Genomic DNA, 10550 nt, shown 5'->3' on the forward strand with positions numbered 1-10550 from the left:
TGTCTTTGGTGAGCAAAGAAATATTGGTTGTTGGCCACCATATCAATGAGATTTTGGGCTTCCTCTGCAGTTTTCATGAGTTGTAAAGAGCCTCCAGCTGAGTGATCCAATGCTTCCTGTGATTTCAATGTCAAGCATTCAATGTCAGGCCTTCATCCTAGTTGTCTATACTGTCCCTTGGGAAGGATTCCAACCATTGAGTAGCTTTGTCTCTGAGAGAAAATGGAAATAATAGCAGCTTGTAGATGTTAGGATGCACTCCATTGGTTTTGACAGTGTCACAAATCCTCAAGAAAGTAGACAAGTGTTGATTCGGATCTTCAAGTGGTCCTCCTCCATAAGAACAATTGTTTTGCACCAAGGTGATGAGTTGGGGCTTCAATTCAAAGTTATTTGCATCGACATTTGGGGTAAGGATGCTACTCCCACAATGCCTTGGATTGGCAAATGTATATGAAGCCAAGACTCTCCTTTGGGGTTGACCATTGTTGTTGGCCATTCTCACTGGTGGATTTGTTGGATTTGTTAAGTGTTCCTCCATTTCATGATATTCTTCGTCTGATTCTTCCTCTCCAGCAACATTTTTCCCTCTTTTAGCTCTTCTTAATCTTCTGAGGGTTCTTTCATCTTGTTCACAAAAAGTGGGTGTAATTCTCCTTGTACCTGACATACAACCAAAGCATAAGAATCACACAACACCAGAAAAGCAACAACACTTCAATCCATTGCTGAAATGAAATGTTAGTTGGATTAAGCAAAAATTCAAACAGTTAGTGTGTTAGTCGAAAATTAAAGAAACAGAAAATAAAAAGTGCTTGATCTAGATCTTCACTTCACTTAATCATTGTCAATCTAATTCAATCCCCGACAACGGTGCCAAAAACTTGATGTGTGGAAAACGATCCAACACAAAACTCATCGGCAAGTGTACCAGGTCGCATTTATAATAATAACTCACATGAGTGAGGTCGATCCCATAGGGATTGAAGGATTGAGCAATTTTAGTTCAGTGGTTGATTTAGTCAAGCAAATCAAGATTTGGTTGAGTGATTTGTAATTTGCAGAAACTAAATGGCATGAATTGTAAAGAGGGAGGGAAGATTTGCAGTAAATTAGAGAGCAGGAAAGTAAAAGTGCTGAATCTTAAAGAATAAGTAAGGTAAATTACAGAAACTTAGATTGTAAGAAATGTAAATAACTGAAGCTTAAAGTGCAAGAAATGTAAATTGCTTGAATTGTAAAAGGGACTCGGAGTTGGGATTACAGAAATTAAACAAGAAGAATTAAATTGCATCAAACAGCAAAGTAAAAGATGAACTGAATTGGAATGAATCTCAAACAGAAGAGTAAAAATGCTTTGAGAATTGTAAAGACAGAAAGGCAGTGCTTAATTTGCAGCAATGTAAAAGATGTTGAAGATCTCAGGAGTGGAAGAGACTAGATAACAAGTCTAGATCTCAAATCCTTCCTTGATCTAACAAGAACAATTGCAAAAGAAACAAAGAAAAGTAAATTGCAGAGAAAGTAGAAGATGAAGCAGTAAATGGAAATTAGAATTCAATTATGCAGAAAATTAAACAAGATCTCAAGGTGAGATTGAAACAGAAGTTCTTCAATTCTCTACCCAAGATCCAGAGCAAGAAAATTAAAGAGTGCTCAAGCAAGAACCAAGAAGAGAGATCAATTCTCCTTCCAAGTTCTCAGAAATAAAAATTCAAGGTGAAAAGCTCAAAATTGAAAATGAAAGCTAAAAAGGAAAATTCAAAGTAAAGTCTAGAGGTCTTAATTACATCAAACTAACTCCTATTTATACACTTTATATTCTTGGATAATGGAATTTGGATGGGCTTTTGATTTGGTAAAGATTTGAATTTAATTGGATTTTTGGTTGATTTTTCAACCCATGAGTAATTTGCCTCCAGGGGGATGCTCAGCTCACAAAGTGTGCTGAGCTTTGAAACTTAGTGTGGGGAGGCCTTGCGTAGCGTATAATTGCTTTGGGGAAGGCATCAGGGGAAAGCTCAGCTCACAAAGTGAGCTGAGCATTGGTGCCTTGGTGCCAAACTTTGTTGCGCGCTGTGTTGCCCCTGGACCGTGTCACATGTTGCGCTCCACTCCCCCTGGCCGTGTCAAAATTCTTGCATGATGCCCATGGGTAGCGCTCAGCTCTCCAAGTGAGCTGAGCCTTGTAAGCAGAGGTCCTTGGTTCGAAACTTGAGGGAAGCATGTGTTGTGCCATTTTCCTTGGTTGCCTTGTAGCGCCCTTGAAATATTTCGCGTACCAATCTTGGACATCATCAGGGTAGCGCCCAAGTGGTGCTAGGAGTGCACCTTCCTTGTTGAAGCCTCCGTGTTTGAAACTTGCTGGGAGCATTTTGGCCAATTTTGGCTTATTTTCCTTGTGGGCTCTCGATAATGCTCACTTTGTGAGCTGAGCTTGGTCTTCCCTTTCCTTGTTTCTTGGCCTCATGTTGTGCTCAGCTCACAAAGTGAGCAGAACTTTGTGCCTTGGTCCCTTGAGAGAAGAAGTAGCGCTCCCTTGGTGAGCTTGGTGCTCTTGGAGAGAGCTTCATGGTTTGTTGCGCCACATTTCCTCCTTTTTTGGCCACACTTTCTCTTTCTTGGGCCACACTTCTTAGGCCACGCTTTCTTCTTTTCTTCTTTTCTTCACCTACAATTAATCAAAACAACTAATCAATGCATCACCAAATTCACAAGGTTTATAAATCATTAAAAATCAATTAAATTTAGCCTAAACCTCATGATTTAGCATCAATTATATGGTGGTTGTTTGATTCAAAGAAGTCATGCATTTCCATTCCAAATTACTTACTTAGAATGCAAGAAAGTGCATAAAACCAAATAAAAATAAAGAAAAAGGCTAGAAAAACTAGGCTAAGATGACTTGTCATCAGTTTTTAGCAACCATGTCAATGAGTTCTTGAGCTTCTACAGACGTTTTCTTTAGGTGAATGGATCCACCTGTAGAATGGTCCAGTGACATCTTGGAGAACTCAGACACACCATAATAGAATATATCCAGAATGGTCCATTCTAAAAGCATGTCAGGAGGACACCTTTTGGTCATCTGCTTGTATCTTTCCCAAGCTTCATAGAGGGATTCACCATCTTTTTGCTTGAAGGTCTGAACATCTACTCTAAGCTTGCTCAGCTTTTGAGGAGGAGAGAACTTAGCCAAGAAGGCCGTGACCAGCTTATCCCAAGAGTTCAGGCTATCTTTAGGTTGTGAGTCCAACCATGTTCTAGCTCTGTCTCTTACAGCAAAAGGAAAAAGCATGAGCCTGTAGACTTCAGGATCTACTCCATTAGTCTTTACAATCTCACAGATCTACAGGAACTCAGTTAAAAACTGATAGGGATCTTCTGATGGAAGTCCATGGAATTTGCAATTCTGTTGCATTAGAGCAACTAATTGAGGTTTCAGCTCAAAATTGTTTGCTCCAATGGTGGGGATTGAGATGCTTCTTCCATCAAACTTGGAAGTAGGCGTAGTATAATCACCAAGCATCCTCCTTGCATTATTGTTGTTAGGTGCGTCTGCCACCTCCTTTTCTTGTTCGAAAATTTCAGTAAGGTTGTCTCTGGATTGTTGTAATCTAGCTTCTCTTAGTTGTCTCTTCAGAGCCCTTTCAGGTTCTGGATCAGCTTCAATAAGAATGCCCTTTTCCTTGTTCCTGCGCATATGAAAGAGAAGAGAACAAGAAAAGAAGAGGAATCCTCTATGTTACAGTAAAGAGGTTCCTTATTGTTAGTAGAAGAAGAAAGGGAATTAGAGTGAAGAAGAATGGATAATCCAAACACAAAGGTGAGGATAGGAGCAGAGATATGAGATGAAGAGAAGTGTTAGTAAGTAATTAAATAAATAGAAGGAGATGAGAGAGAGAAGTTTTCGAAAATAATTTTTGAAAAGGAGTTGATGATTTTCGAAAATTAAAGGGGAAATAAAATTAAAATTAAAATTTAAAATAATTAATTAATTAAAAATAATTTTTGAGAAAGAGGGAAGTATTTTCGAAAATTAGATAGGGAAGAGTAGTTAGGTGGTTTTGAAAAAGATAAGAAACAAACAAAAAGTCAATTAGTTAGTTAAAAAAGATTTGAAAATCAATTTTGAAAAGATAAGAAGATAAGAAGTTAGAAAAAATATTTTAAAATCAAATTTTTGAAGAAGATAAAATTTTGAAAAAGATATGATATAAAGGATATGATAAAAAGATATAATTAAAAAGATTTAATTTTTAAGATTAAAATTGATTACTTGACTAACAAAAAACTAAAAGATAAGATTCTAGAATTTAAAGATTGAACCTTTCTTAACAAGAAAGTAACAAACTTCAAATTTTTGAACCAATCACATTACTTGTTAGTTAAGTTTTGAAAATTTTGAAATAAAATTAAGAAAAAGATTTTGAAAATAATTTTTTTTGAAATTTTTGAAAATCATAAAAAAATGAAGAAGATTTGATTAGGACTTATGGATTGAGATCAATTACACTCTTTGACTAATTCTCAAGGAGGATTGACTAGTTTGGATTGATTCCACACAATTGCCATGTTTGTGGTCCATAACTAGGATAGGAATCCTAAACTCCCCAATTCTTGCTAAGAGTTGCCATTTACATTTCTTGCATGCTAATTTACATTCTTGCTATTTACATTTCTTGCCAATTGCTATCAACCCCAATTTCCTCATAGCCAATAATATGACACTTAATTGCAATTCCTAGGGAGAACGACCCGGGAGTTTAAATACTCTTGATTATTTGATTTGAATTGTGACTATTCTTTGATTTAAACTTTGATTGTGAGAGTTCATTGTTGGTTTGGACTATGCTATTAATGAAGTGATTCTTATTTTGATTGATTCTAAACCGGCAATAATTCTCCCTATCAAGTTTTTGGCGCCGTTATTGCGGATTTGCAATGGTGTTGCATTATTGGTTATTGTTTATATCGAAATATGTGGATAGTTTGTTTTTGATTGGTTGTTTGTTTTTGCTTGTAAATATATCTTTTGGTTGTTAGCTTGCTTTAATAAGTTTTTGTTTTAAAATGCATATGTGAATAGTTAGTAATCTTGTTTAAATTGCCTTTTGACTTGGATTGCATGTTTAAAATTTTTAATTAGTTTTTGAATGCTTAAAATAGTTAGTAGATTTTGTGTTTGTGCATATTAAAAGTGCTTTAAATAGTCCATGATTTTGATTTGGAAGATAAAATTTTGGATTAATTTTAAAGTTTAATGTAAATAGTTGCATAATTTTTTAGCTAATTTCTTGTTTATATGCATTTTGGAATGTTGGGTGAAATTCTGATTTTTTTGAAAAAAAAAAATACAACTGTGTGTGCGCACATATGTGTGCGCACGCACACTCCAAAACATGGCCCCTGTCCGTGATGTTCGCACCATTAGTACACACGCATAATCCACATTTCATTCATCCGTGCGTACGCATAACTTTTGGTGTGTACGCACGAACACAAAAACACAGAACCTCCCTTATATGTGAACCTTATTCTCTTCGCGCAAAACACCACCCCCTCCAACATCTCTCTACCTCCCCCCCAATCCGTTTCAAATTCCCACCACCTCCATTACAACCACCACCACCGTCGCCTTCCATTTTTGCAGCCGACACCGGCGGACCATCACTGACCATCCCTGACCCTCTTCACACCATTCCCTCTCTTCTTCCCTTCGCTCATCCCTTCTCTCGTCCCTGTCCCCTATTCTCTTCTCCGCCACCACCAAATCGCCGCGGCACCCAGCCTCGTCGCCGGTGCCGTCTCGACTATCACCACCTCCACCAAGCCCAGAAGCCACCTCCCTCCTCTTCCATTTCCTCTTCTCCCTTCTCAGAATAGCCACCATCAAAGCGCCTCAACGTCGCCACTCACCGTCACCCTCTGCTGTAGCCAGCCATCTTCTCCTCTCTCAGTGTCAGAAACCCAGTCCCGGTGACCACCTCAACGGCCTCTAGCAGCTGGCGTCCCCACCTCCGCTTCGCCGTGACCACCATTCCCCTCCGCCTGTTCTCTCGATTACCTTCGAGCAGCAAGAACAAGGTGTCTCCCCTGTTTTTCAGCCCTGCAACGCAGCGCTACCCTCCTTCTTCGCCGCTTCAGTCTTTGAGTATCACCGCTGGTGTCGCCACTTTGGCCGGCTGCCACTTTGGAAGGCACAAGTGCTAGATTGCTTATGCAGTGAAGATCTTGACCAAATTCTGAATTTAAGACCTTGTTGTGGCTGAGTTCCTGTTTCAATCTGGTCTTCATTGTTTGATTCAGTGATGCTTAATTGTTTTAATCCATATTCCTTGCTTATGATTAGTTGCTGAATTCAATGAAGGAAGGCTGACTGAATCAATTTTTTTTACTCGTTGTTGCTGTCTTGGTGCTATAACTTAGACCATTATTTGCTCATGGCTGCTGGTTGCTTAATTGTTCATTGCTGCTTGTTGCTGGTTGGCTTGTTTTGAATTGCTTATTCATGTTTTGCTGCTGTATTTTGGCTCACTTTCTGATTTCCTATGAAGTCATATATGATTTTTTGTGAATTTAAGTGTTAACGCATGATAAACCACTATTTTATGGTTTATCTTGTGCTCAATTGAGTAGATTTTATTAACTCTTTACCCACTTATTCATTATATTTGCATGGTTTTATATTTCCTTCCTAATTTTATTCTATGATTGGAAACTTGCTTCCCGAGCCTTTTAATTACCAAAAATTAATTTCCCCTTATCACCATTCGATGCCTTGATATGTGTGTTAAGTGTTTTTAAAGATTACAGGGCAGGAATGGCTTAGAGGATGGAAAGGAAGCATGCAAAAGTGGAAGGAATACAAGAAGTTGAAGGAACTGCAAAGATGTCAGCCTGACGCATTCAAACAGTCATAACTTGAGCTACAGAGGTCCAAACGACACGGTTCCAGTTGTGTTGGAAAGCTAACGTCCGGGACTTCGATTTGATATATAATATGCCATAGTTGCCTTGACGCTAGGCGACGCGACCGCGTTCTCCATGCGGACAGGTCGCAGTGACGAAAAACCAGCGTGGCAGATTTCTTCTCCGGCGATTTCTGGGCTATTTTTGACCCAGTTTTCAGCCCAGAACACACAGATTAGAGGCTATAAAGTGGGAGAATCTATTCATTCATAATCAGGGCTTTCATATTCACAATTTTAGGAGTAGATATACTTTTTAGAGAGAGAGGTTCTCTTCTCTCTCTTAGGATTAGGATTTAGGATTTCTCTTAGTTTTAGGAGTGACTCTCAATCCCAGGTTCAATGTTCCTTTTATTTATTTTTCTAATTTAATTTATGAACTCTTCCATGTTACATTTGATATCTTTATTAGTGCTAATTGAGGTATTTCAATTTATTATTGCTTTCTTTTATTTACATTATTGTTATTCCCATCTGAAGACATTTTTATTCCAGTAGATTTACTTTTCTCCTTTTTGGTCTTGGTTAAGAAATCAGTAACTCAGGAGTTATCAAACTCAAACATGATTGATAATTGTTATCTTTATTAATTAAATTGAACTTCAATAATCTCAATCTTTTCTTAGGAAATAAATAGGATCCGAAGATCAAACCAATTAATCCCTTGACCTTCCTTTGCCTTAGTAAAGGTTAATAAAGTGGAATTAAGATTCAATTTTCATCATCATTGATAAGGATAGCTAGGATAGTACCTCTAATTTCTAATACCTTGCCAAGATTTTATTTTATTATTATTATTTTATTTTATTCTTTTTGTTCAACATACTGCTTCCTTACTTTCAAAACCCCCAATTTACAAACTTATAACCAATAATAAGAACATACCTCCCTGCAATTCCTTGAGAAGACGACCCGAGGTTTAAATACTCGGTTATCAAATTTAAAGGGGTTTGTTACTTGTGACAACCAAAACGTTTGTATGAAAGGACTTTTGAAGGTTTACAAACTATACTTGCAACGAGGATTTATCCGCAAATTTCTAGACCACGCAAAAGTTCCTCTCATCAAAATGGCGCCGTTGCCGGGGAATTGCAAACGTGTGCCTTATTATTGGTTATTCTAAATATTTGCTTTTTACTTGTTTATTTGCTTTTATTTTTGTTTTTATTTTTGCCATTTTGTAAATTAAGAGGTTATTGGTTTTTATTTAGTTATTAAAAATTTTTCAAAAAAAAAAATTCAAAAATTTGTTTTTGGTGTTCATCTTGATCTTCAAGTTGTTCTTCGTGTTCATCTTGACCTTCAAGTTGTTCTTGGTTGTTTTCTTCGTTTTGATCTAAAAATTTTAAGTTTGGTATCATTTTATTGTTTTTAATTAGATTTTCGAATTTTCCTTTTAAAAATTCAAATTTTTATTTTAAAATTTTTTTTATCTTATCTTATTTCAAAAATTAAATTTCAAATTTCAATATTTAAATTCCAAAATTCAAAATCCAAAAATTTTAAATTTTAAATTTAATTTTTAAAAATCAAACATTTTCAAAATTTAAATCTTTTTCAAATTTTTTGTTGACTTTTTCAAAATCCAAATTTCAAAATTTAAAAATTCAAATTTAAAATTTTTTTCAAAATTTCAAATTTCAAGATTTAAAATTCGAATTTCAAAATTTAATTTTCAAATTCAAAATTTAAATAACTTTTTAATTTAAATTTGTTTTTATTTTTATTTTTTTAATTTTTATTAACTAACTATGAGTTCTCACCCATCTCGCTTTGAGTTGGGTTCTAATAATGTTGAAAGGAATGGAAGCTACAGCAGGAACATGCATCAAGGTCAGAACAGTTAAGGATGGATGAAGCCAAGAGGATCTGATCAACCCTTTAGGCAACAACACCTTCCAAGACATCATGGACAAAGACCATTCTACAATGCATACCAAGCTGATAGATATGGTGGACCTCCTGTTAGTTACCAACAAGTCCCACCCTGTGCTTATAGACCATCCTCTCAACATAGCTTCAAACCACCACACTCACAAGCCCCTTTACACCATTTACCTCCATATGACCCTAACCCACATCCACCATGCCAACCACCCTATGAACCAAATGAACCATACATAGATCCACCCCAACCTCCATTGGATAACAATACACTCATCTCTAACATCATTGGTCTCACCTCTACACTCCAAAATCTTATATCCCGCATGAACCAACCCTCTACCTCCAATATTCAACCCTCAAGCTCTAGTGCACTTCCTTTTCAACCACAGAATGATCTCTCCATCCCATCACCACCATCCATGGAAGAGCACCCGCATCCATCAATCCAAGAGCAACATGATCCCAATGATGCTATTGACATGGAACAAGAGAGAAGGGATCATCTTCGCGAATCCATACTTCATAAGGACCTAGAGGAGGCACTAAAGGTGAAGGTAGAAGAGACCTTTGTAGATGAAGGAGTAGTTGAAATGAGTTATCATGGAAAGAAAATCATCGAGGATGAGTACGATTTTATACTTAAACAACTGGACAAAGCAGCAATTATTAAAAAGGAAGAAGTAGTTGCAGACTTAAGAGATGCTGTACCTCAATTGAAAAGTCCAGTCATAGAACCCCCTTCTAAGGAGTCTGAAATTGATGTTGAGGAGAGTGTACAACCTCCAAGGCATATCATGGTTGAAGAATTTGAAGAAGATGATCAAGAGATGGATTCAATCATTGATGAATTCTTATCCGCAATTGAATCCTCTCCCATTGAACTTGACATGGGGATGGAAGAAGAAAAGCACAACCTCCCACACTCTTGGTGAACAATGAATAAGAGATTAAATTGGAAGATAGCTACCAAGAGGAAGAGGTTGAAATTGAAGAAGCTTGCAAAGAGGTGGAAGTTGTTAAAAAAGAGCCCAGGGGAATGGAGCTCGAAATCACCTTGCCAAAGTTATTGGAGACCCCTCCCCCTAAGTTGCCATCATCCTTCACAAAATTCAAGTGGGTAAAATTCATATCCCTTAGCTTTCTAATTCCACTTGAATATGGGCTACTGGAGACGGATGGTCAACTTAGAGCTTTTTGGGGCATTAAGAGTAAGAGGAAGATGGTCAGTAAGAGTTGTCAAGCAAGGTTCAACATGGTTGTGTGCTCAAAGTTTAAGGGTTGGTGTAGAGCTCAATTGAATGGGTCTAGGAAGCTGTTTGGTAGCTGCAGTGAGAATTCAAATTACTTATCACCCGGCTGGAAAAATACAAATCCCAACAAAAATGGGTGTAAAAGCAAGATTTGGGATCCTGGAATTTGTTCTGACATTCGGAACACTGGAAGCCTGAGAACCTGTTTAAAAATGCTCAAGGGCTTTACGTGCCTTGTTTGGGATCCCGAAGGCTACTGAAATTACAAACATTGGTGGAGATTCCTAGATGAATACAAGCATAAGCCACCATAACAGGGAGCTCACCAATTGTCCAACTTAAGGACTCTAACTAAAAGTGCTAGGTGGGAGACAACCCACCATGGTATGATCGTTCCTTTTTCATTTAGCTTTATTTGTTTTCAAGTTTTATTTTATTTTAT

At 37.1% G+C, this 10550-nt stretch overlaps 1 non-coding gene across 1 annotated transcript; it reads left to right on the top strand.

Annotated features, from left to right (window-relative positions):
* Nucleotides 1–3058: 3058 nt before the first annotated feature.
* On the top strand, nucleotides 3059–3166 carry LOC112752149 (small nucleolar RNA R71). Its single transcript, XR_003176595.1, has one exon. It is a non-coding gene; the product is annotated as a small nucleolar RNA R71 (small nucleolar RNA).
* The last annotated feature ends 7384 nt before the right edge of the window (nucleotides 3167–10550 follow it).

This window comes from Arachis hypogaea, chromosome 15 (genome assembly GCF_003086295.3).
Source record: "Arachis hypogaea cultivar Tifrunner chromosome 15, arahy.Tifrunner.gnm2.J5K5, whole genome shotgun sequence".
Taxonomy (NCBI): Eukaryota; Viridiplantae; Streptophyta; class Magnoliopsida; order Fabales; family Fabaceae; genus Arachis; species Arachis hypogaea.